Raw genomic sequence first — 26,473 nt, 5'->3', positions numbered from 1 at the left:
CCCCCCCCCCCCCCCAGCCCGCACGCACCCGGCACTCTGCGTGTCACTATCGCCCCGAGCAGCTGGGTCATTTCCGGGTCCCCAGCCCCCAGCCCCTCGCCAGGCATGTGGTAGGTGTGTTGATATTGTTGAATGAGCAAGTCGATCTGTGACACTGTTTCCCCAGGACACTGGGGACTCCCGACGCTTTGCTCTGAGTCCATGGCTGCTTGGGGAGAGCGACGAGGGTCTCTGTGCACCCTCCCGACCCGGGGTCTCTCATGAGGGCTCGTGGAAGTCTGTCTACTTCCGGGGGAGTCGGTTCTAGTGACGAGAAGGGAAGCCTCGAGAGATCCAAACGCCCTCACTCACAGCCTCAGGAGTCTGGCGGGGGGCAGGGGGGTGGGGTTCACAGGGCCCTGGGGTCCCGCCTCTCTTCCACGGGAGATGAACGCCCCTCTCACCCAGCTGTGATTCCCCCAAAGGGGGCTGGGACTCCCGCTAACCGCTTCGGAATGGCTGGAAACTGTACAAGAACACAGTCTTTCGGTGCCTATTTATTTCTTGTACGAAGAGAATATTCGGCACTCGCCCATAATTCACCCTGTCACGCTCAACAGCTAATAACAAGAGTTAACATTTTCTAAGCTAAGCACTTTAAATTCCTTATCTCATTTAATCCATGTACAAACTCAGGAAGGTCGCATAACTTGCCCAGGGTCACGTTGCAAGAACCAGCCAGGCCAACCCCTCCAGAGCAGTTACTAGGCACCGCCCTCAGCCGCTACACACGTTCATCCCAGACACGTTGTGCTCGGGGCTGGGGCTACGCTAGCATGTCGCAGGCGCTCAACGAAAGCTTACTGAATGGTCCTCTCTGTATTTTTTCCTGCATCCCAGACACTTAACTTTGCTTGGGTGGGTAGATGATGGCTGCACAGATGGATGGATGGAAGGATGGTGGATGGTGGATGATGGAAGGATGGATGGAAGGAAAGATGGATGAAGTGATCAACGGATGGGTGGATAAGGGATGGACGGATGGATGGAAGGATGGTGGAATGGGTGGATGATGGATGGATGGATGGATGGATGGATAGATGATGGAAGGATGGAAGGAAGGAAAGATGGATGAAGTGATCAACGGATGGGTGGACAGGGGACGGACGGATGGATGGATGGATGGATGGATGGATGGAAGGATGGTGGGACCCCCTCCTCAGTGCTGCGGAAGACAGTGCTGTGAAGACACAAGCCTGCAGTAAGTCATGGAGAACAGAAGCTACGGACATGAATGATGGAACAGAGAACAGAAGCAGCCAAGGGCCTGAGGGTGGTGCAGAAGGGAGAGAGAGTCCCTCTCACTGGGGAGAAGGAAAGGCTCCTGGGACTGACCTGTGAATGGAAGAGCAAGGGAAGGGTCCTCCCGGGAGGAAGGAGGGCGTGAGCAAAGTGACAGGGTGGGAGAGAGGCGATCAATGTGCCACCTGGGAGTCACTAACCCCACCTGGCTCCCTCCCGAGACCGGGAGCTCCTGCAGGCCAAGGGCCAGACATGCCTGTCTCTCCTGCTGCAGCACCAGCGCTGGCCTGACCCAGGATGGACGGGTACCGGGTTCTTACTGCTTTGACCAACTCAGCTCACACCGCGTGCCCATTTGGTCAGAGCCCAGAGTGCAGTAACATGAACGAGAGTAGAAATGAGCACACATTTGGCACCTGCTGCACACCAGATGCCCACCATGCATGCGCTCGGTAACCCTGGGGACTACCTGGTCATGGTCACAGTGGGGAGACTGACGTGCCCAGGGCCACACAGCCAGGGGCTGGCAGAGACCAGCATGGAGCCCAGGCAGCTGGCTGGAAGGCCTCCACCTTCTCCATTCAGGGCAGGAGAGGAATAACAAGTACAGTGGTAAGACCCCGGGTCCCGCTCACACATGCGGCCTTGACGCCAGTCCCTGTATGGCATGGCAGTCAATTTACAAGATCTTGGGGGCCCTGCTCGCCACTTAACATTTCTTAACGACCCGTCCAGATGCATTAGGAGAATCCATAACTCTCTCAGGATTCCGGGGGAGGGGCTGTGCATCGAGTCCTGCCGCCTCATTCCTCACCTGGGTGATGCCAGGAGGTGGGCAAGGGGCAAGGCCACCCTGCCCGGCCCCTCCCCTCACCCCAGCAGGCCAGCTCAGCACCCGTCACCCCGTCACCCTGCAGTGTGGCTCCATGAAGGAGTCCAACACCAGGCCAAAAAAAAAAAAAAAAAAGAAGAAGCCTCACTGGGGAAGGACAGGGGCTCTGAGTTCCCCAGCTTCCACTTGAGTTTCTGGAATTTTCCTGGCTAAAATCCCCGCTGTGACCCATGTGTCCCCCAATGGTCACTCCTGCATTCCCTGAGTGCCCACCCGGTGGTCTTGGAGGAGGGAAGATGCTGCCATCCCTGCTCTCCAGGGGGTGTCCTGGTCCATTCAAACCATCACAGTAAAACCACCCCCGAGAGGGCAGCTCACACTATAAGCACTTGCCTCTCACGGCCTCAGAGGCAGGTAGCCCATCACTAGGGCTCCGGCAGACCCAGCATCCAGCGAGGGCCTGATTCCTCATGGAGGGCCTTCATCCCACCGCATCCTCCCATGGTGGTGGGGGTGGTGGGGGGCTCTCTGGGGCCTCTGGTATGGGGACACTGATCCCATGCATGGGGCTCCATCCTTGTGACCTAAGCACCTCCCAGAGGCCCTGCCTTCTCACGCCATCACACTGGGAGCTGGGCGTCATTCACCAGGATGCATTACACATGAGCACTGGGGGGACACAAACACTGAGTCCCCAACAGAGGTGTGGCCAGAGGCAGTGGTGACAAGTCAGAGATCCACAGCTGGCCTCTGTGACAGGTGCACGGAGAGCTGTGTGAACCCATCACTGGGGACCCGGTGAAGACCCAGCTAGGAGGAGGAGGATGTCCCATGGGGAGGGACTGCTGGAGGCGAGTCGGGAAGCCCTGCTGGGGTGCACCGGCCTGAAGAGGAAGACCAGGGCATCAGGCTGAGGGAGCAGTCACGGGGGCAACCACTTGGGAATGCGGAGGGGCTCAGGAGAGGCGTCCTGACAGCAGCACGGGGCCCAGACCCGATCCCACGGCCCTGGGAAGGCACAGACAGCCACGGAGCAAAGGAGTGACATCGTGGGACCCATCCTGCCAACATCGTTCCAGGACAGCGTGGACGTCAGGGAGACTAGAGGCAGCAGACAGTCGGCAGGCTGCCCCAAAGGAACGGACAAGGGCACCCAAGTTTCCGGAAAACAGGCCAAGGTCAGGCCAGTTTCACCTGCTGTCTTTCCACGACCCCTGGCTTGGGCCACAGCAGTCTTTTTGTCTTCACAGCTCACTCCTTTCTCCTTCCTCCCCATCTTAACCTTGCCGTCCCCCCACCGTCCCCTGCAGGTGCACCCAGGACATCCACTCCCCAGTCTGTCTTCTCCCCCCAGCACACCTTACGCAAGGCTAACCAGGCAGCCTGGCGTCTGCATCTCCTGCTTTGGGCCTGTCTCCCCCCTGCAGGAGGAGGGCTGTGTCTTCACTGTCCTCGTATCCCTGGGCCTGGCAACAGTAGGCGCTGAGTTTCTCACACCTGAATGAATGGTGTCTGGACATCCCACGCAGATGGTGCCACGTAGTGTATTTACGTGAATCTGTCCCCTTTATTCCCCATTGTCTTTCCCCCTAGATTGAGGCATGGGAAGTGTAACCCATCACCAAGGACGCTCTTTCGCTTTAGTGAAATTAACCATCTTGTCCTTCCACAGTCCAGGCCCTGCACACAGTAGGGATCCCCAATAAAGAGTGGCTTGATCACCACAGCAGCCGGGGAGGCAGCACCGAAGCCCCCGGAGCCCTGGCAGGCAGGCCTCTACCCAGCTGCACATCCCATTTACGGGGCCCAGGGTGGGTCGGCAGCCCCAGGGCCCAGCTCTACTGACGGCTCAGGTGAGCGTGGCTTGGCCCAGAGGCCTGGGCACTGTGGACCTTTCGCAGGTGCTGGGAGTCTCAGAACGCCCAATTACCCTGAGCACGCTTCACGTCATGGAAAAGGCTCGTGATCTGCAGAGAGGCCAGCTCAGAGCTTCCCACGGCCTGTGGCGAGAGCCTGCAGGGCTCCAGGGGGCCTCCAGGCAGTGCAGCGTGCCCTGCCCACAGTCGGTGTCTGCTCCCCAGGTCATCTGCTTAGGGGAACAGACCCAGGAGAGGCCACAGACGGGCCACCCCGTGTGGACTGAGCACCAACTCCATGCCCTGCGGGCTTAGCTCATGGGATTCTTCTAACGTCTACATGGGCTTGGCATCATGACCTCAGCTTCTGGAAACTGAGGCTCACACACAGAGAGCCACCTGCCCAGGGCATGCAGGGAAGAGGAGGCTGCCGCGAGCCTGGCTTCAGGCATGGGATCCCTATCCTGCAGTTGTAGGGCCCGAGCACCACCGACCATGGGCTTACAGCAACAGAGTTTTCTTCTCTCGACATTTGGAGACCAGAAGTCCAAGGCGTTCACAGGGCTGGGCTCCTTCCTGCCTCTTCCAGCTCCCCGGGCTCCAGGTGTCCCTGGGCTTGTGGCCCCACCACTCCATCTCTCTTCTGTCCTCATGTGGCCTTGGCCCTGGGTCTGTGTCCAACACCCCCTTTAATTTAAGGACACCATCACTGGAGGAGGGCCACCCTGACCAGCATGGCCCCCTCTTCGCTGGATTACATCCAGGAGGCCGTATTTCTCAATGAGGTCACAGTCACAGGTTCCAGGTGGACAAGAATTGGGGGGGACACTGTTCACCCCAGTGCAGGCCGACTCCAAAGCCACACTGCCTCTCCCCCTACAACTTGCTTCCCTGAACAAACGTTACCCTTTCACTTCCCAGCGAATGGGGCCGAGACCGCCCTGCTCCATTTTGGACCGCTCATGTGGAAAACAGAAGCATCTCCGTGGCCGGTGAGCTCATTTCAGTCATGCTTGACGGGCTCCCCACAAAGATTTTCCATCTGTTCCCTCCCAGAGCTCAGCTCCAGAGGCCTCCTTCCAGAGGTCCCACAGGCTCCCACGGAGAGCTAGCAACTCTTGGTAGCATCCACGTCCACCCACGGCATCTGGAACTTTCGGGACATCTGGAGGGGAGGAAGCTGCTGGCGTCTGTCACTTTCCCTGGAAGACTGCGCCTTGTCACCATGGCTGAGCCAGCTCTGTGAGGCCTCTGAGCCGAGGCCTCTGGCCAGCCCTTCCGCAGCCGCCCGGAGTCTCCCCAACAGGTCTGGGGCTTTGGGGGGAATTCGGGAGCCCCTTCATCCAGGATATGCAAGCCCAGTTCCAGCAAGTTCTTCCTGCGTGAAAACGGGAAGACACTGTCCGCCAAGTCAAGGGGTAGGGGAGGGGCTTCCTGCGGTGACAGATGGGGACCTTTTCTGCATAAGGTTACTCTCCACAAACACCCTCCATCATAGCACAGACGAGAGCACAAGCTCCCAGGACAGTGGCCCCCCACACAGGGGACCATGAGACCTGAGAGAGAAGGCCTGGGTCTTGCTCACATCTGAGGCAGGTACAGAAGGGAGGAGGAGGCAGGAGGAGCAAGGATTTAAGGAGCCAAGGAGAGAGGGGTCAGAGGGTGTCCAAGGGGTAGTCCTTCCTTATCCCGGGGAAAATCCACACGGGCACCCTGGCTCTGGTGGTGTGGGCCCAAAGTCCAGAGGCCAGACTGGGAATTTCTCAGGTACCCAGCTGAGTACTGTTCAGAGCCTGAGCGTGAGGACAAGATTTCTTAACTATGCTGTCAAAAGCATGATGCGTAAAAGAGAAAACTGACAAATTGTACTTCATCAATATAAATTCTTCTGCTCTTCAAATGACACTGTGGAGAGGATGATAGGACAGGCTACAGGCTAGGAAAAAACACTTGCAAATCATAAAAATGAGGAAGGTCCTGCATATATAAAGAACTCTCACAACACAACAACGACAAAAGCAACAACTTAAAAAATGGACAAAGGATTCTAATAGACACTTCACCAAAGAAGGCAGATTAAGAGATGGCAAATCAGGATAAGGAAATGTGGGACATCATGGGTCACCAGGGAAAGGCAAATCAAACCATAGTGAGGTACCACCACACACCTGTTAAAACGGCTAGAATTAAAGAGACAGGCTATATCAATGGCTGGCAAGGATGGGGTGCGGGGTGGGGGACAGGGACAAGATACACTTTCATCGCTGGTGAAAATGCAAAATGGTGGGGGCGCCTGGGTGGCGCAGTTGGTTGAGTGGCCGACTTTTGGTTTCAGCTCAGGTGGTAATCTCAGGGTCGTGAGATCGAGCCCTGAGTCAGGCTCCGTGCTCCATGCAGAACATGCTTGGGATTCTCTCTCTCTCTCTCCCTCTGCCCCAGCCTCCCATGCTCGCTCCCTCTCTCTAAAACAAATAAATAAATCTTTAACAAAAATGTAAAGTGGTGTATTTTGGCAGTTAAACATGATTTGACCATCCCACTCCCAGGTATTTGCCCAAGAGAAATGACAGCGCATGTCCGCCCAGAACTTGTCCAGGAATGGTCCCGGCGCACGTCCCCCCGGCACTGATGCAGGAATGGACCCGGCGCACGTCCCCCCAGAACTGGTCCAGGAATGGTCCCGGCGCACGTCCCCCCGGCACTGGTGCAGGAACTGTCCCGGCGCACGTCCCCCCAGGACTGGTCCAGGAATGGTCCCGGCGCACGTCCCCCCGGCACTGGTGCAGGAATGGACCCGGCACACGTCCCCCCAGGACTGGTCCAGGAACGGTCCCGGCGCACGTCCCCCCGGCACTGGTGCAGGAACTGTCCCGGCGCACGTCCCCCCAGGACTGGTCCAGGAACGGTCCCGGAGCACGTCCTCCCAGGACTGGTGCAGGAATGGTCCCGGCGCATGTCCCCCCAGGACTGGTGCAGGAACGGTCCCCGCAGCTGTATGGTTATGGCCACAAAGCAGAACCAAACCAAATGTGCACCAGCACTGTGGGTCCACAAATCATGGTCTGTCCAAATAGCGGCATGACCGACTCACATGACAACATGGGTTCATCTCAAAACAGCCCTGCAGAGTACAAGCGCAGACGGGAGAGGATGTGCTCTGTGACGCCACTCACACAAAAGTCGGGGAAAGTCACGGGTCCACAGTGACAACCGCAGCTGTCACCTGGGGAGCAGGTGGGGCGTTGTGGGGGGAGGGACAGCGAGGGGACACAAGGAAGGACTGGGGGTGACGGTTTCTCAGGGGGCGCATACAGGTCAACACTTACCAAAACTGTACACTTGAAATATGTACAATTAACTGCATATCAAAGATAACCCAATAAAGCCTTTTTTAAACGGCCTGAGGCTGGCGTGTGGTTCTAGCTCCTGCCGGGCGGTTTACTCTGGGATATGCTGTGTGGCATTACAAATTCAGAGGAGCCAGTCGCTCTCTGTAAATCTGCCAAGCCTTCCTGCTAAAAATCCAGCTTGGCAGCCTAGAAGCTTCACAGACCAGGGCAGGGCAAACCTAGGTCTAAGGCGGAGGCCGTGCGAGGCCGTGCAAGACCCCGCTCCCAGGCCCACCCCGCTGCGTCTGCCCTTTGCCCCCAAGCTGGGCTGAGCCTGCAGGAGGCCCAAGGGTCCCCAAGGGCCGCATCCTGGCATTTCTGGAACTGAAGTCCGCTCAGGTCAAACAAGTGTCCTTGTCCGATGGGTCAGAGACCACGTTTAGAATGAAACCCTTTGCAAAAGCCCACCTGCAAGGTGGATGGAAGGCGTGCCTTATTAGGATGCAAGTTTCCTTAGTCAATCCCGTGTTCAAGGCCAATCAAGGGGGAAGAAGAGGCTGCCCTGATGAATAGGTCCTCGGAGGCCCTCCCGCAGCACCCCCACATCCAGGGCAACACCCCACATTGGGGGCTGCTGCTGTACTGGGGAGAAATCCTGACCCAGGGAGGGAAGGGGCCTCACTTGCAGAACACACCCTCCCCCCCGCAAGAGACCCACACAGGCTTGGAATCTGCAGTGTAATTGTTTGCAGGGCGACACATTCTCAGGGGCTCAGACACGCACACCGATGACAGGAGGAGTTCTCCCATGGCCCCTGCAAAAACCCAGGCAGCCTGCCAGCCACGGAAGGTGTCCGGGCCCCAGTGGGTCAGCGGCGACTTCTCGTCATTAGCATTTAGTCAATGACTTTGAACTGAAATTCGTATCTAGTGTGTGCGGCACCCCTGAGGTCCCCTCCAGGAACCAGGCTTTAGAGCCCACGTTTTATCTGCATGCCCCACTTTGCGATGGGCAGCGAAGGCCTGGAAGGGTGTGCCTCCCCAGGGACCTGCCTGATGTCCCGGCAGCACGACCGGGAACCTGGCCTTAGAAGGGGACCGGGGGCCCCTGCCACAGCCAAGCCCTCACGCCCAGCCGACCCCCACGTCCTTCACGCTCGGGAACCAGGAGGCCAGGGTTCAAATTTCAGTCCGCTACTGAGTGTGTGACCTCGGACAACGGATTAAACCTCCCTGTGACTCAGTTTCCTTATCCCTAAGATGGGGCTGACGGCAGCACCTACTCCCATGAGTCGTTGAGATTCACGTGAGGCTACAGCCATATTGCCAAGCAGAGGCCCGGCCAGGCCGGGGTGGGGCGGGAGAGCTGGCCGCTCTTTGTGCCTCGGTGCCACTGGCCCCCTACCCCCCACTGTCCCCCATGCTGCTCCCTGTGCCTCCAGTGCCATTCTCCCCGGCTCTGAATTCCTCAAATCCACCCCTCCTTCGGCCTTCTCTAAGAAGCATTCCCCACGTCACAGGGTGGGGAATCCGTACGTTTTGAATTCGAATCCCACCATTTCTTCGCACTGTGGTCTTGGCCACCTTGGCCACCTTGGCCACCGCGCGGGAGCGCCGGTCCCTCCTCTGCACTCAGGAGGCAACATCCCCTGGCTTGCAGGGCCGAGGCCCAGAGGAAACAAGCCAGCACACGGAGCCACCGGCAGTGCTCCGGGGAATCCCGCCCCGCCTCTGCCCCTCTCCCCTCCACGGAGCCCGACCTTCTTTGGCTGCCAGGAGGATTGAAGCCCCTGTGTGGTTTTTCAGGTGTACTAAAAGCTCCCTGAATCCGAGTCCCCCACCACCCCCCGTTGTCAGGAAATGAGTCAACTATGTGCCTCCAGTTTGCTGGGTGGTCTAAGGCAAGTCACTTGACCTCTCTGGGACTGCTTCCATATCCACATGCAGGAGATAAGCACCCACAGAACAAGGGAGACCGTGGCCGGGCACGTGGTGCGTTAGACCCCACCAAGGGCCCCCTAGGCCAGCCCCACCCGCAATCCCGTGTGCAGGGCCAGGTGGAAGAGGGTGGAGAGAGGGAGGCTTTGCCAGGGGCTCTAGAGAAGCTCCAGAAAGTAGAAGGCTGCCAGGTGAGCCTTGCATAAGGGGGAGCGAGCACTGTCACGTGACTGGCAGGCCTAGGTTCAGGAGTCTGGGGAAGGGGAGGCCTTGGTATAGAGGGTACGATGCCACAGGCGTGTGCGCTCGGAGCTGCCCTGCACCCAGGCCAGGGTGTGCGGGTTTCTCCCAGAGAGGCAGAAGGAAAAGCAGAGAGAGGAGGCAGGGGGCCGGGGCCTGAGGACGAGCCATGCTGGGGGAGGGAACGATGAGCGCAGGCTGCGGGGGCAGGCAGCACAGCCTCCTGTAGAAAGCCTCCAGCTGCCGAGCTGTGTCTGTCCTGTCAGCCCCAACCATGCCAAGCTCTTCAGTCGGTCACCAAATCCACCAGCGTCCTGGGGAACAGGCCAGGCTGCCGTCATGCTGGAACCCAGGAAGAGAGTGGGCTCCCACGAGGGCCGGCCTGGTGCACAGAAGAGAGGGGTAAACCCCAAATGCAGAACGCAGGCTCGCCCCTGGCTTGGGCTCCCACACCCTCAGGTGGACGGGGCTCAACTTGTTAACCCGAGTCTGTGGGTCAGAAGGGCCCCTGCTGCCCGTGGTGCCCCCTAAAAGAGACCAGGAGGTGCTAAGGGCAGGGGGAGCACTCAGAGCCCAAGGTCACCAGGTGAGGCTGGCGCAGAGAAGGGGAGAGGTGAGGCGGGGCCAGGGGTCCCAAGCCTTGGCCTCTCTCCTGGGGTGGGGAGCACGGAGCCCCCGAGGACTTGGAACAGGCTGGGCCAGAGTCCAGGAAGAACCCTGAGCGGGGGTGGGGGAGGCTCCCACAGCACCCCGACTCAGAGCGGGGTCCCCATGTCCTCACTGCACCAGCTGCATAAACATAGGGGCCCAAGGGGACCCAGAGGTGGCTGTGGGTAAAGAAAAACGGCCGAGCCCCCTCCCCAGTACACACGTGCACACAGGCACGTGCGCACACGCACGCAGTCGCACACCCACGTGCACACCCACACCAGGCTTCCCGCCCAGCCCTGCGCCCCTTGCTGACGCCGTCCCCCTCGCCTGGTGTCTACAGAACAGCTGTCAGCACCCACCCTCGGCGGCTTCCTGCAAGGACCAGCCACCAGCAACGACAGACCGGCACTGAGGGAGAAGCCCAGGGCTGTCCCAGCCCAGGGTGGCCGGGGGCAGGCACTTGCCTCCCCCAATTCTGCATCTATAGCCTGAGGGATGGCCGCCCCCACCCCAGGTTAGCACGGGAGTTGTCGGAGAGAATGGACAGGAAGTTGTGCATATCCAAGTGGCTGCTTTTCTTCTTTTCTGGATGAATTAGTTATGGAAAAAAAACTTCCAGGCTGCCTAGAAGTGAAGGAGAAGAGTCATGCATGGAATCTTCCGGAATCCCCTCCCGGGGCCTGTGAGCGTCCTTCCCAGGCACAGGGCTGCCTTTGTCTGACTCTGAAAGTGGTTTGGGGAGGGGAGGGGAGGGGAGAGAAGGGGGCTGCAGGGTTGACACTGCCTGGGACTTGGCTGGCCTGGCTTCTCTGCCCCTTTCTGGGAATCTGTGTTCAGGCACTAAGCCTGACCCACCTCCATATCCCCCAAACGTAGAAGCCCCCCAAGAACCGGACTGTCTCAAGAGAGCCAGGGGTGGGACAGTGTGACTTTCCACATTCTCCCAGGCACCAAAATAGCTCTGAGCCCCCCCCGGAGGGGGTGCCGGTCAGATAGACCCCCTTCTTTGTCAAAGGGCCGACTCCTGGGCGCTGGAAAGGTCCCCCAGCCCAGCCCCCACCCCACCTTTGGGGTTCCCTACAAGTTCTCCTGCTGGTGGTCACTAGCTGCTGGCCACGGTGTCTGCACCCCTCCAGGGTCAGCGCCACCCTTGACCTTCGAGAAGCCGGGCGCGATACATGGAGCAGAGATCTACCCGCAGGATGACCCCCGGCTGGCCCAGGCCAGCACAGGACACGTCTTACCCACCTTCCCCCATGTGAGCTTTGGGAACTGAAAGCGACTCCCCCTCAGACCCCCAGCCCCTGGGAGCCCCCCTCCTGTGGACTGGGCACTACAGTCCTTGGAGGGCTCTCAAGTGACAGTGTCAAATGTCCCCATCCAGCCCCTCTGTTCTGCACCCCTACCCCCGCTGGGCTCCAACTACATCATCTTCAGAAGTGAACACAGCAGTCATGGCACGTCCCTGCTCCCTGAGACTCAGCAGGGCCAAGGCCACCCTTCCTCCTCCCCCTCCCCTTCCCTGCTCCCAGCACTCTTTCTTAGAGTTGCCTCACCACCACCCAGCCACCTGCCCTGGAAGCCAGAAGGGTGCCCTTTATTCGAGATGCCTCCCTCTCCCTCCACGTCCAGAGCACAAGCCTTCCGCAGCACCTCCCCACCAGCACTCACTAACAGGACAGCATTGGGTGCCCCTGCCCCAGGGCCCACGCCCCAGCACACAGCCCTGACCCTGACGGCCAGCTGCAGGATCCCAGAGGGCAGAGGCCAGTCCACGGTGTCTGTGACTCTTCCTTGCCCCCCGAGGCTCCACTCCCTGCCTCACCGCAGCCAGCCAGCCGGGGGGTGACTAACATGACTAACACTCAGGGAGCAGCAGGGCTGGAGCTGGGTGCCAGGGACCCGGCTACCAGCAGCATCCCACCTAGAGGGAAAAAACTCAGAAATGGGAGTCACCATGGGGAGTGGCCCCAGCAGGGAGGGACCAGAGTGTCCCTGGAAGCCCTGTGCAGCCAGCCCCTCCGCCACCCTGTAACTAGGGGCACGCGTGAGCACATGGGGTGACGGGGCCTTCCTCCTCCTCATTATTCACACTGCAGCCTCCCATCGGACTCCCTGCCTCGAGCCTCACCCCACCCATCTTTGCACCCCACAAGTGCACACCCAGCGCCCTGGAGTCCGCCTTCCTTGCTACTGCCTAAAGGACCTTCCCAAAGGACAAATCTGATCAAGACATGCCCCTGCTTAAATTATTCTGGGGCTCCTGTCGCCCCAGGATGAAGGTGGGACCAGCCAGCAGAGAAGCAAGGCCCTGTATTAGTGTGCCCGGGCAGCTGAAACCACAGAAATTTGTTTCCTCACAATTCTGGAGGATGGAAGATTACGGCTTCCACATGTGATTGGGGGGGGGTGGCGGACAGGGGACACAGCTCAGCTCATCACAACCCATAAGAGCCTGCCGTCCATCCACACTGCTCTCCAGCAGCCGTCCTGCCTACTGACTCTTGGACCCGAGTCCTTTCCCATCATGAGTCAGAAACATGGGCTAGTGACGGGTCAGAGGTGCAGGGAGCAGGAAGCAGAGGCGGCTAGCACCCACAAGGTGCACGGTTATCGTGAGGGGCTCAGTATTGGGTGGGGCTGAGGTCGGGGCAATGGAATATGGGTCTCTCCAGGCCCAGACCATGGACGCCTTTGCACAGTTCTGCACACCTCACTTTTACAACCACCACCCCACACAGAGAGGGACCCCGGAACCTGCGGGGTGGGCGGAGCCTGGGCCGCTCAACCACCTATGAAAGCCACCAGCCAAACACCAGCTCTGGGCCACTTACAGGAGCCAGAAGGAGGCCTCTACTCTGCTCGGCCCCTGGGAGCCTGAGAGCAGGGGTGTGTTACGGCGTTCCCTAACAAATGCAGGGCCCCCTCCCTGGTCCACCACCTGCCCTGCGCCTGCGGGGAACACAGGAAGGGAAGCAGGAAGCAGGAAGCCAGAGCCCCAGGCAGCTGAACGCTGTGTGGGAGAGATGGGTGAGGACCTGGCCCCATCTCTATTTTCGGAACCGGCCAAGCCTTCCTCCTTAGCAAGACTGTATTCCATCAGAAGAATGTGCTGAGGAAAAAAAGATCAAAGGAGAAACGGGAGCAAGAAAGACCAGTAAGTTAGCCTGAGTAAGGACCCCTGCCAGGAGCATTCCCAGGGGCAGGAGCCCCAGAAGCCCCGGGTAGGAAGCTTCAGCTGCATTCTGACCTGCTGGATGTTTGAAACATTCTGCTTCACTGTGGTTCTTCTGAAGAAGAAGGAACGAGAAGAAAGCCATGCTGGTGTTGCAGGTGGAGGCCTCTGCTGACGGCTGGGCCTCCCTGTCCCCTGTGTCCACCAGGCTGAGCCGAGCCCTGCCCTGCCGCTGCCCCCATCCCTGCTCCAGGGTGCCAGACACGCGCCCTCCCAGGCTCGCACTCTCTACCCAGCCCAAGGCCCGGCTCTTAGAAGAAGACAAGCAGGCTAAGAGGAGACCACCCTGTACGGGACGCTCCTGGAGTGTCACGAACTCCACCAGCTTCCACGGTCCTGGAGGGCAGCAGTGAGGCCCTGTTCCAACCCAGCCCTGAGCACGCTGGATGGATGGGAAAAACAAAGGCCGCCCGGCCCCCCACACTCCACTGCTTCTCCACCAGCTCTCACCCCTGCCAGCTACTGGGAGAGACGGTAAACAGCTGTTTGCGAACATACAGGAGGGAGCGGAAGGGGGGGGAAGGTGGAGAGCGGGAGGTAGAGAGAGAAGGAGGAGGGACAGCTCTCCCCAGAGCATCGAACGAACACACCTGCCCGCTCCTAACAAGAATGGAGGCCAGGTTTGGTCTTCTGCTCCCGGCTGCAGTCTGTCTCCAGCGCCGGGACCACACCGGGCACACAGGAGGCCCCCATGCTGTGTGAAGTCTTGGAAAAGAACTGATGGCTGATTTTCCATCCGTAAACAGAGGCTGACACCTGCTCCTTCCTGCTAGAGCTCTCGGAGCACCCAGGAAGCCACGCGGGCACGGGGCTGACTCGGCGGGGGCGCCCAGCCACACGGCCCTCCCTCGCCCTGCTGCCCCTGGCCTCCTCGGCCCAGGACACTCTCACCACAGGTCCCCCAGCGAAGGCCCCTGTCACCCGCCTAGATGCTGAGCTCTGTGCCCAGCAGGCTGGCTGGCCTGAGACGGTGTCGGCCTTCATCCGTGGCTCAGCACTAAGGGCCGAGCGCCCTCCTCGTGCTGGCCCCCGGCCACGGCGGGGAAACGGGGCAGACTGGCGGGACCCTCGGGCAAGAAACCCTCAGTTCCCAAGAGTTTGGGGGTTACTGAGGCCACCCCAAACGCCAAGATGAACTCTTCCTTCATAAAGTCTCAGGGGGCGCCTGGGTGGCTCAGTCGTTTGAGCGTCTGACTCTTGATTTCGGCTCAGGTCATGATCTCAGGGTCCTGGGATGGAGCCCTGCATCGGCCTCCCTGCTCAGCGGGGAGTCTGCTTCTCCCTCTACCCTTCCCCCCTGCCCGTGAGCGATCTCTCTCTCTCTCTCTCTCTCTCTCGGATAAATAAAATCTTAAAAAAAAAAAACTTGGCAGTAACATTAGATCACGCCAGCTCAGATTTTAAAAAACAACGAATAAAAAGAAGTGGCCCACAGAATCTGATGGCATCTCGGACGGCCCCCGTTCACACCTGCCGCACATGAGGGACCCGGACGCGGCGGACTGGAAGCGTGAGGCCACAGAGGTGCAGAGCCCCGGCTTTCTTCCGGACGAGAGAGAAGCGAGGCCGCACAGAGGAAGCGCGCGGACGAGACGTCCTTGTCACCAGCAGACATGACCCATTAATAACTCCTTGAAGCCTGAGCTCCCAACACAATTAAAAAGGTGCCGTAAGGTGCTTAATGAAGTTGGGGACGCCTCATTGGTTTGGCTATTGCGCGTCCCCGGGGGACTGGCCTCTCGCGCTGTGACTGTCTTCCCCCTGACCCCATGCCTTCTCCTTTTTGGAAAAGGTCCTCGGGGGGGCACTAATTCCGAAAAATCAAATTAGATTTGCTTTTTATGACCCTGTCTGAGCTCTGCTTTGCGCACGCGGAGGAGCCCGGAGCTCCCGCCGCTTTAACACGGCTCGTGAACGCGGCCCCCAGGCGCTCCGACCCTGGACGGCGAGGCTGGAAGGTGAAGTCACCGCTCTGCTGGGCCCTCACGCAGCTGGGGGCTCACAGACCTCGACTGTTAACGTGTGACTGGGGAAACTCTGAAGTGCTAATCAGATGATATTCTCATGTTTATTGACCATAAAATGCTATTCGATATCCTCATTATAGTGTTTAAAAGGAGGCAGGCGTCCACACGCACATACATGCACACACCACGAGCATAATTATTGACTGCCTACTACATGCCAGATACTATTCTAGAAGCTGGGATAAGGTGGGCTAAATAGCTCACGTTTACTCAGGGAGGCAGACAGTAAACAAGAAGGTAAGATACACGCTATAACCGACTTTGGTCAATGACCTGGGGAAAATAAAAACAAGTCGGGACACAGAGCGTGTGGGGTGGGCCTAGGGTTGTTTAAAGAAGGTGGTCAGGGGAACCTCGCTGGGAGGTGATAGCTGTGCACAGCCTGAAGGGGGAGGTAGAGAGCAGACAACTGGTGAAATGGCAGGTGCAAAGGCCCTGAGGCAGGGGTGCACTCAGCAAAGAGGCTGTTGTGCCGGAGCAAGTTGTAATAGGAGATGAGGCAGGGAGAAGGGGCAGTGCAGCCCGGCTTCTCTGAGTGAGATGGGAGCCACTGCACGGCATTTAGTTGTTCATGTCTTTGCTCCAGCCACACACAAGCTTTTTGAGGGCAGGCAGCACACCTGACTCCCGTCTGCATCTGGCATTCTTGCAAGCCTGCTCCATAAATATCAGGGACACAAGACGGTGCCTGCCATTGGGCCATGTGATGAGGCCAGAGAAGAAAAAATAGCAAACAAAACAAAATGCCGTGTAATTAGATGCTGAGCTGGGAAAGATGGGCTGCAGGTGTAGACGGTGCAGGTGGAGACAGTGGGCCTGCCCGCCCCCTTTCCATGCTGCCTGTGGCTCTCAGGTGGACCACAGAAGCCACTGCAGGGGAGAGGGGAGGGGGAGCAACGGAAAGAGAGGAGGGCTACCACAGCCACCTACATGGTGCCCTGCTACTGGATTTGTCCGAGAAAGAATGGGCAGGAAAAACAATTCTCGGCGTTAAGCACCTCCTTCCACATCAGCAAGACTGCAATCCGAAAACACGTGCAGAGGGGCAGACCACTTGGGAGATGGGCCCAGCTAATGGAAAAAGAACAGAAACTGCCCATTGTCACCTGACTGGTGGTTTCAGGAAACGTGTCCTCCTCCGGGGCTGTGCAGCCCCCAACACTCAGCCTGACAGCAGAGGTGGCTGGGGGGGTGGGGTTCTGCCGGCCCCGCAGCTCGGGCGGCAGCTAGGGCCAGCCTAGATTTGCCCCCTGGAGAGGAGGGACCGGCACATGCCAGGCACGGGGCTCCCCAAGGCAGCATGCATCCCTGTCATGGCATGCGACCACAGACCAGGTGTCAGTTTAGCCCCCCCAAGTCCCAGACCCAGTCCCAAGCCCGGACCAGCCGCTGAGAACTCGGAGTGATGCTGATCCACGGCCCATTCACTCACTCGTCCGTTCGTTCAGGCGGGAGCGTTAGCGGTCCTGTCTCTGCCGGGCGCCGCGCTCATCTACCCCAAGAGTGCGGACTGAGGATGCGCTCCCTCCCTCCCCACCGAAATATCAGCTCCATTACGGGCACAGGCCTCTCAGTCCCGATCACTGCTGTTTCTCCCGTGTCTACACAGCGCCCGACATGTAGGCACGCAAAACAGACATCTGTGGGACGAACGGATGAGGTGCACGAGAGGACAGGGAATGCCAAGCTCTGGGCTGTGCTGCGGGACCCAGGGGTGAAGCAGACCATGCCTGCCCCAGGGATGGACAGAAGGACAGAGGGCTGGCCAGAGGAAAACAGAGGGACCACACGGGCCCAGGGTGGCACCTGGCTGCTCCTGAGCGGCTGGGGAAGGCTCCCCAGGAAGGTGATGCTAAACTGAGTCCTGCAGAGGAGGAAAGGCCAGCTCCCCAGCAAGGGTGGGGAGCATGCTGCCAGAGAAGGACATCTGGGCAGAGGGAGCTACTTATGCAAAGGCACTGAGGCACACAGGTGCACGCGGCTTCAGGCCACTGGATCTTGCAGAAGCCACGGGGGCCAGTGGCCAGACTGACTAGCCCGAGGGTCTTCTCTGTGAGTGGGTGGAGGCCCCAGGCCAGTGCTGGTGGCAGAGAGGGGTTGGGCCAGGCACTCCACGTGGTGGTCCAGGGCATGGATGCTGGACCCCCTGGATTCAAAGGCTGGAGAGTTATTTCCCTTCTCGGTGCCCCGGGTCCTCACCCACAATCAGCGTGGTGCCAGCACCCACCCAGGGGGTCAGAGGCGGCATGCGTACAGCGGCTAGAACAGCGCCCGCCTCAGCACGGAGGTGCCACCGACAGAAGTATTTCATTCTTGGAAGTCAGAGGCGGGGATGGGGGGGGCTTATTTCCAGGATGGTCTCAGCAGGGTTTAGGGGAGAGTGCTAAGAGGTAGGCAGGAAGGGAGGAGTGGCGGATTCAGAGAAACCTCCCTTGCTCTCTCCACATGCTACAACTCCCAGCCCCCAGCTCTCAGACTCTGCTGGGTCCCCAGGAAAGCTGCCCCCACTTTCCACCCAGAAGGCTTCCTGCTGCATGGCTTGAAGAGGACCCTGTCCTCCCTTCAGTGCTCCCACTCCTGGGCCCCCTCCTCCAGGAAGGTCTCTGGCAGTGACTACTGGCCCCTCACCACAAGAATCCACTCAGCTGGTGCTCAACCAACTTCTCAGTGGCTCCAAGGGCAGGGCAATGCCTGTTCCGAGTCTTGGTCCATGGGCCCAGGGAAGGGCATGTTGTCTCTCTTGCCCTGATTCTGCCAGCCTATAGCTGTCTTCTCAGCCCCAGCGAGAAAGGTCGGTTCCATCAGACCCTGACTCCTGCCCTTCCAGCTCAGAGGGTGGCCAAGTCAGGCAAGGCGGGTGTCTGGGGGCTCTGGGAGGAGGACAAGTCAAGGTCAACGCCAGCTCTCTGGCATGTGTGCCTGCCTGGACAGTGGGAGGAGACCCTAGGGAGCTCAGGGATGCCTGTGCCTGGAGCTCCGGGCAGCAGAAATGTGCCAGAGAAGGACCAGAGTGCTGGAGGGAGGGGCGGGAGCCTAGCCCAGGGCATCCTGTCCCTCCAGGTGTCAGAGGCTATGACAACCAGGGAGAGCATGGGCTTTCAGAACCAAGACCCTCCACTCTCTTCCCTTATACCTTTAAGAAGAAAGAACCACAAAAATCAACTGAGTAGAAAATTCTCGGGGATCTAACATGCACTCACTTCACAGACAGACGTGTGGGTGCTTTTGCCCTGTTTTAAAAGGAAGGGGAAAAAGTTATCTCCAGCTGTTCTTTGATGTTCCAGACCAGATGGTCTCAGAGAGATTTATTCAGGGCCGCGCAATCCATACCGAAAGGCACTTAGCGTTGCAGAGAGGGACAGCCGTCCTCGGAGGGAAAACAAGCCGCATCCCGCTGATCGGGACCCGGGGCCCTGGGCTGCCGCTTGGCAGGCCACGCCCAGTTGGCAGCCGCGATGTCTCATTAGGGCACAGCCTGCCATCCACTCAGCCGCACGGCCCGGCCCCCACTCGCCGGGCTTCCAGCAGCCCCAGCAGCCCCCCAGCCTGCGCCAGGCTGCCCACTTTGTCTGCCAAGCGCCGGGAGAGTGAATTCCCCAGGGCACCGCTGACTCCTCCCACTCTCTTGTCTCATCTGCCCACCTTCCCCACACGCGTCACCACCACCACCACCCAGGTTTATGGCCCAGCCAGGGAGCCGGGGGCCGGGGAGGGGATGGCAGGAGCCAGGGGGGCCCTTCTGTGAGGTCTCCCGCTAACACCCCACTAATCCCACCATTGCACAACCCCGCGGTGTGGGTCACGTTCAGCAATCTTCCCACGAGGCCCTTTCCAAAGGAGGAACAAACCCGTGAAGGAAGGCGGGCTCCAGAAGCCGGATCCCAGCTGGTTCCTCCAGTCTTCACCGCAGGGCTCCGGATGCCGTGCGAGGGCTCACACTGCACGGGGAGGCCAGGGCCACGGCCTGGGCAGCTCCAGCTCACAACGGGTTGCTTCTGGCCCCAGCTGGGTCTATGGTTAACGAAGACATGGGTCCCCGTTCCCTGTCACTCCAGTGAGCTGGCCCCCTTCCCCCTTCCTCCCTGCCTGTGACGCGGGCAGTGGGCGCTGAGGCTGGAGACCACGCTGGCCATCGCCGTCCACCGCGGGACTGAGCGGCCTGTAGCCTTTGTAACCACGATGGCTCCGAGAAACACAGCCCACGAGGAACCCAGCTCCACGACGGCCCAGGCGTCCTGGCCAGGCCAGGGATCCGTCAGGAACCTGGAAAAGGCTCTGGCCGGCCTCCCCAGAAGAGTCTGCACAGCTGCCCACAACTTCAAGCAAAGCACCCTGGCTTTGGAACTCACCCGAGAAGCCAGATTGAGACCTCAGGGGAGACCAGCCTGACCCTCTCACCTCCCATGACACCTTCTCCAGTAGTGAACGCCTTCCTCTTTCACCCCTGCTGGGGCCCCTCCGTGACCAGAACTCACCCCCGTCTCCTGCACGGGCAGAGCCCATGGTTTGAATTCGTATGGATATCCCCAAAGTGCCCCTTTCTCTTCCTGCCCCAGGCCCATCCTGGCCCCCCGAGGCCTTGCACACACGTATGTGGGTGCCAGTGCTCTCATCCAAGATCCATCCCCACCCCCCGTCAGTCCTCCGGCTTTGGGGGTCACACACTGGCCGCACGGCCCCCTCCAGGAGGACAGACCAGGAGAAGAGATTTCACAGGCCCTGGAAGCAAGCTGGAGACATTTGGGCACAGAATTACAGGGTCCCAGGTGTCTGGAATATGGCCTGGGGTGGGGGGCACCTCCAGGGGCTCATGCTCTCCGCCCCACAGACTCTCTGGGCCTCACAGTGGGTCACCGCCGAAGGAAAGCCACAGCTGGGCCCTCTGACATGTGGGGCCAGGGCAGCGTCCTCAAGCAGCATTATGGGTCCTGGGGGCACCTCCCCAGCCTGGCCCTAAGTCTGGGCAGGCCTTGCTCTTGGAGTTCCATAGGATATGTCCAACTCCCCTTCTGTGGCAGCTTTTCTGTCACTGAGCTTAGCCACAGATTCTAACCCTCCAGGAGCCTCCAGCGGGGGCCTGGGAGAATGCCCATGAACGCCAGGGCCACAGGGACCTTGAGTCACGGAGTACAACCCCCACCCACCACTCGGCAAGGGTCAGTGACCTGCCCAGGGCTGCGGTGGGCAGCAGGAGCAGAGCCAGACTCCCCATTCCCGAGCCAGAGCTCCCACCCAGCACTATCCCCGGGGAGGGGCTGGAGCAGCAGAACAAACACAAAAGTGGCATTCATGCAGGGAGCCTGATGACAGCAGAGGGACAGAGGGTGGCCTGGCCTCTCCCTCCAGCCTGGGCTGGGCAGCCATCCACCGATGCTTCTTACAGCCACTGAGTGCCCCATGGGACCCCATGACAGGCACTGGGGACTCTGTGCCTCTGCCCTCCGGGATGCAGTGACTCTGGGCCTCTGCCCTCCGGGATGCAGTAGGTGTCAGAAACTCCAGAGACCCAGAGAGGGGACCCGCAGGCATCCAAGGAGGTAGAGATAGCCCCCCAGACCCCAGAGCAGGAGCGGTCCGCAGGATATCAAAGGCAGAAAACAGTGGAGCGGGGGCACCCAGATGGTCACCCGCCCATGTGAATCCAGAGGCTTGAAGACACAGATACCTGGCTAAGGAGTGGCCAGTCTGGTTCTGGGCACCCGGGACACCAGGCCAGGCATGTGGACTTATCCAGCAGGGGGCCGAGACGAGGGCCTCTCTCTGACAGGCAGGCTCTCCTCTTAGAGAGTTTGCTGTTTTCCACGCTGACCTGCAGGAACAGGTCTGGCCCCCGACTCCAGTTTGCAAATACTAACTCTCCATCCCTCGCACAGCCCAGTGGCTGGGACACAGATTCCCATTTGACAGGTGGGCAAACTAAGGCTCAGAGAGATGCGGTCATCTGCCTGAGATCCACACTCTTTGGCGCAAAGTGTCCTCAAGGGGCAATAGAGAGGGGACCACTCTAGGTTCCAGGGCCCCTCCTGGGATTCAGCCGTGTCCCCAGGGCCCGGTCTTTGGAGAAGAGGCTGCCAGGGAGCCCCATCCTGGCTCATAAATCCCCACTATTAATACAAGTGTGCTCCCCTTACACAGGCTCACCGGTGACGGCGTCGAGATGGAAACAGTGCCTGCCCGAGAGGAGCAAAGACTTCTGGCTCCTAGAGGCCGTGAGAGCAGAGGTTGAGCGGGCCTTTGCAGGGTGGCCAGGGAGATGGGGTACGTGGGAGGAGCACCCCCAAGAAGGCAGGGCAGCGGGGTCAGCGTGGGGCCAGCCTGCAGCTGTAGGGCTGGGCACTGGGCTCCAATTCCCCACAGGCGCCATCCCCTTGGGGCTCAGACTTGCTAACCTCAGGGACCCCACACAGGACTTGTTTCTCCACCTGCCAGCTGAGAACCACACTGGCCACAGAGGGCTTGGCATCTTGGCCTCCAAGGGTCATAACAGAGCACCTGCTATACGGTGGGCACCTTGCCCCATCCTCGCAGCCTGGCCTACCATAACCCAGCTGGGGAGGTGTTAGGAGGCCCATCTGACAGGTGAGGAAACTGAGGCTCAGGCCCAGGCGGTGTTCATATGAACGGTGAGGGTGGGGAGACACCTAATGCTACCCCCCACAGTCACAATAACAGAGCAGGATGACAACAGCATCCTGTCCGCAGGCATGGACCACGGCGGCTGTCCGGGTGCCCCCGGCCGGAGCAGGCAGACTCTCACTCGAGGGACACCCAGGCCAGCCCCCCATGACACTTCCCACTCACAGATTCCTGACAAGGGCTCTCAGTCCCCCCGACCACCCCGCGGCTGGGCATCTGGCCCTAGACTGCCCCACCCCCACTGCCAAGGCAACAGGGCAGCCAGCCAGGGGCTCTTCATCTCCAGACAAAGCCCCAGAGCAAACCGCCCGGCCGGCCGCCCCAGCTCAGGTTGCTGCCCGCAGAGGACCTGGCTGGGAGTCTGATTATTCATGGAAATCAGGCCTCCGCCATGTTCCTGAGCTTCAGTGGGGCTGGCTTCACAATCGCCTCATTGTGTGGGTGGCCATAATGGTGTCTCCGAAGGAGGGGGGAGGGGGCAGGGGGAGGGAAGGGGTGGGAGAGGCAAAGCAGGAGGGGAGGGAGGGGGTGGGAGAGGAGAAGGAGCAAGGGGGAGGGGGAGAGAGGTAAGGACGAGGGAGGAGGAGGAGGACGGGTGGGATGGGGAAGAAGCGGGAGGAAAAGAAGAGGGGGGGGAGCAAGCCAGGAGCCCCCCCCACCCCCACCCCATGCTGGCTGGGCCCCCACCCCTGAGGATGGGGTAATGGTGCTCCCCAACAAAGGTATCCCCTGAACTGTCAGAGGCCACGCTTCCTCCCCCTCCTGGAAGGCCTCAGTGGTACGTCCCGGGGTGTCGGTCCTGGGGGGCTGGGGGGCAGGAGACCTGGTTCTGGCCCTGGCAGGGTTTGTGTGCAAACAGCGTGGTCCAGGACAGCTCACGATGAAAAACCAGAACAACTTCCATTCACCCAGAATGGAAAGCAGCCAGAAAGCCCAAAGAACCCGAGTGTGTTTAGAGGATAAATAACAAAGAAACCGGGAAGGGTCGAGTTTTTTTTTTAATGAACTTCTGGGGAGTGCATCGAAATCAGGCCAGACGGCTCCCCGATAGCTTCTTTGATACCTGCAGTCGAATTCAGAGACCCCCTCGGTCCAGAAACCATCGATGGCTCCCTAGCACCTCCAGGATACAATCTCACCCCCGCCCTGGCATCAGGGACTGTCAGACTCTGGTCCTACCCCACCCCCGGCCTCTCCTTCCCTCCATCCCTTTGCCTCCCAGCCCCTGTCCTAGTTACTCCAGGCGACACTCAGTTCTCGCACTTGTCACTGCCCCACGCCCCCACAGAGACCCTTGCTTGGATAAGAAACCCCCACCCCATCTCTGCCCACTCAACCTCCTTCTCACGCACACGGCTCCCAGAACAGGCCCTCCCCGCACCCCACAGCACTTCACGGGGTCTCAGTTGTCACACACCGGTGACGTGCATGCGCACATGTATGTCACGCTCAGAACTTCTCCGGTTCATGAGAATTTAAATTAACCCCAGCCAATCCTCCTCCACGCCTGCGTGTGTTTGGCTCGGGCCTGACGGGAAGGCAGAAGGCTGTGCTAGGCCCTGGAGAGTTCGAGAAAGCAGGAACAAAAACAAAACGGCAAATTAGCAGGAATAATGAGGATACGCAGAACGCCTCTGGAAGGAAGTAAAGATCCCAGCAGGCCAGGCTGTTCCAAATGTGACCTCCTCGATAAGGCTCGGCCCGGTGAGGCCTGACCAGAAAGTTAACACCAGCGCTGGTGGGAGATGCTCCTTTGAAATGAGCCAACATGGGGGTGCCCTGCCTGTCCTTCTCAGCCAAAGAAAGCAGTCTCAGAAGGCCTTCCTTCCGGGAGCCACTCGCTGACCCCCGACGTGGAACTTGAACCGCAGACCCCTCCGGCGGCTCACGCGAGGCCCCGGCTCCCCCCAGCAGAGCCCCCGGAAGCAAGGGGCTGGCTTTGCGCAGATCCAAACACATTCACCCCCTTGACGAGAGGTTCCGCTCCGAAGGGAAGAATCCTGAATTCCAAAAACGGCTGGAGGAGAGCTGAAAATAACCAACTGCAAAGGAACAGTGGGATAAATTTCGGAACATCTGCTGGTGGAAGTTTAGGCCACCCTTAAAAACAGTATGTCCCAGGGCTGTGGGAGAACAGCGGACCCCACGTGACAGAAAGCAAAGTCAGAAATACATCAAGGCTCAAATGTGCGTGGTCAGGAAAGCCTTGACTGTCCAGCGGACGCCACAAACTCCTGAACGGAAAAAAGACGAAAGGGAAATTCACCAAAGACGGCCGGACGGTGATCGTCCGCGTGGCCCCACCTTGGCAACCCTCCTCCCCTCTGCTTCTCTGTATTTTCCAGTAAGCACGCACTATTTTTCTTTTTTAATTAGTGTCTTCGGGAAAAAAAAAAAATTCAGGACAAGGCCCAATTTCACAGCCGAGCATGGGCCCGGCACCAACCTCATCTTCCTTGACAGCGCCAGGGAGAACTGGAGATCGCCAACCCAGGCCCCCCTCCCGGGCCTCCCCAAGCCTGGCCGGCCCAGCAGACGCAGCCAGCAGCAGACAAATGGGACCGAGTCCCCAACACCTCGTGTCACAGCTAGCAGCCCACCGGCCTCTCCCTTTTACTAGCTGCTTCGAATATTAAGAGAGAAAGTAACTAAGGAGAACCGCGAACAAACACAACTTTTTCTCCTGAGCATCCTGAAGACACACGGGTTCCCCCTCCCAGGCCCAGCCTGTCCCAGTGAGACTGTCACTGTGGCCTCACATCTGACCCTCTGGAATCGTCACCTAGGCGCTGGGGTGACAGGAGATGCTGGAGGGGGGCGGCCTTCGTTCACCTACTGTCAGGAAGGAGTCAGCCAGCTTGTCGCTGCAGGAGGTGGGAGGGCCAGGCGTCACTGGTCTGCAGGGCTGGTCCGGTTTCCCTGCAAGGCCCGGTCCAGGGACAGCCCCAAGGGCTGTGCTCCCCAGACCACGGGCACGGTGGTGAGTGCTATGTGCCCACACACCACCTCCTGCCACTCTCCTCTGCCCCTGTAGGCACTTAAGGTTGGGTGGCTTGTCCCTCTCCCGTCATAAGACCTCGGAAAACCCACATGGCCTTCCTCCCGGCACATTGGCTCCCTGGGCTGTGAAGTCAGAACTGAACGTGGCATTCTCTGGGTTCGGGGGAAGATTCGCATGCAAGGGCTTGGGACGGGGATACTGGACTTGCAGCAGACTACCATGACCGCCCTGACCCCGTCCCTACGCCCTCCTGGACCCCCCTCCCCCAGCACTCATGCTCACACTGAGGCAGTCCACTGCCCCGAAGGAACACGGGCCGGGGTCCCTAGGAGCCCAGGTCCTCAACCCCACATGATTTTTCTCTCCCAGGAAGGGCACCACCATGTACCCGGCATCCAGCCAGAAACACAGGAGTTGTTCTGGAAGCCTCCTCCCTCCTGGCACTCCAGCCCATCACCAGTCCCAGGGACTCTGCTGCAGACCCCCAGCCTCCAGGCTGGCCCCAAGCCCACCACTGGCTGGACAGCACGGCCACCTCCCAGCCAGGGCTCCGGCCTCCTCTCAGGTTCCACTTTACCGGTCCTGCACCTTACAGCCGGAGGGGTCTTATGAAAAGCCAGGCTGATCGTATGCCCATCCAACTGTTAAACCCTCTCCCGGCTTCCTCTGTTTCTGCTCAAAACCCTCTCACTGGCTACATGGCCCCCGTGCTCTGCCCGCCCTTTCTCCTGCCCCATCTGGGCATGTGCCCTGCTTCGTGTTCCAGAGCCTCTGCCTTCAACAGCGAGGCTTGTTCCCACTCCAGGACCTTTGCACATGCTGCCCCTCGGCCTGGATCCCTCCTCCCACCTTCACTCAGCCATCTCGTGTCCGTCCTTGGGATCTCTGCTCAGAGAGGCTGTCCTCGGCCCCCAAGTGAAATGGTCCCCCAGCACCTGTGTGATTCTACGGTATGGCACATGCTTAGTGCACCCACGGGCTCAGAGCAGGCCCACGACCTTCCCTCCCCGTGAGCCAGGGAACGGATGAATGAGTGAGTAAGCACACTCATACACACGTGCACACATGTGTATGAGAACATGGGAGGAACACAGGCTGGGGAGCCCACAGACCTGGGCTCAAGCCTCCACCTTTACACTGAGTCACTGCGGTTCTCAGCATGGCCTCAACTTCCCCATCTGGCCCAGGGGCATGTGGGGCCAGCAGACCCGGAAGGACCTCCCAGCTGTAGACTCCCGTCAGCAATGCTAACATGTCTGCACACACGCACACACAGTAGGACACACCCTGCCCCTAGGAGCTGGGAGCACAACAGTGGCCACAGGAAGGAGGTGCAGGGGGGCCGGCCGCGCAGTCCGCCGTGGACACGTCTTAGTGAGGAGAGCCACTGACCCCATGAGCTGAGCGCTGCTCAACGCCCCTGCTGTGCAGATGAGGAAACCGAGTC

At 59.7% G+C, this 26,473-nt stretch overlaps 1 protein-coding gene across 1 annotated transcript in view; it reads right to left on the bottom strand.

Moving 5' to 3' along the window:
• SORCS2 (sortilin related VPS10 domain containing receptor 2) overlaps positions 1 to 26,473 on the bottom strand; it is a 458,467-nt gene that overhangs the window by 348,196 nt on the left and 83,798 nt on the right. The window lies entirely within an intron of this gene.

This window comes from Ursus maritimus, unplaced genomic scaffold (genome assembly GCF_017311325.1).
Source record: "Ursus maritimus isolate PB19 unplaced genomic scaffold, ASM1731132v1 scaffold_8, whole genome shotgun sequence".
NCBI classification, from domain to species: Eukaryota; Metazoa; Chordata; class Mammalia; order Carnivora; family Ursidae; genus Ursus; species Ursus maritimus.
The sequence above is the reverse complement of the archived record's forward strand: the minus strand, read 5'-3'. Positions and strand labels throughout refer to the sequence as shown.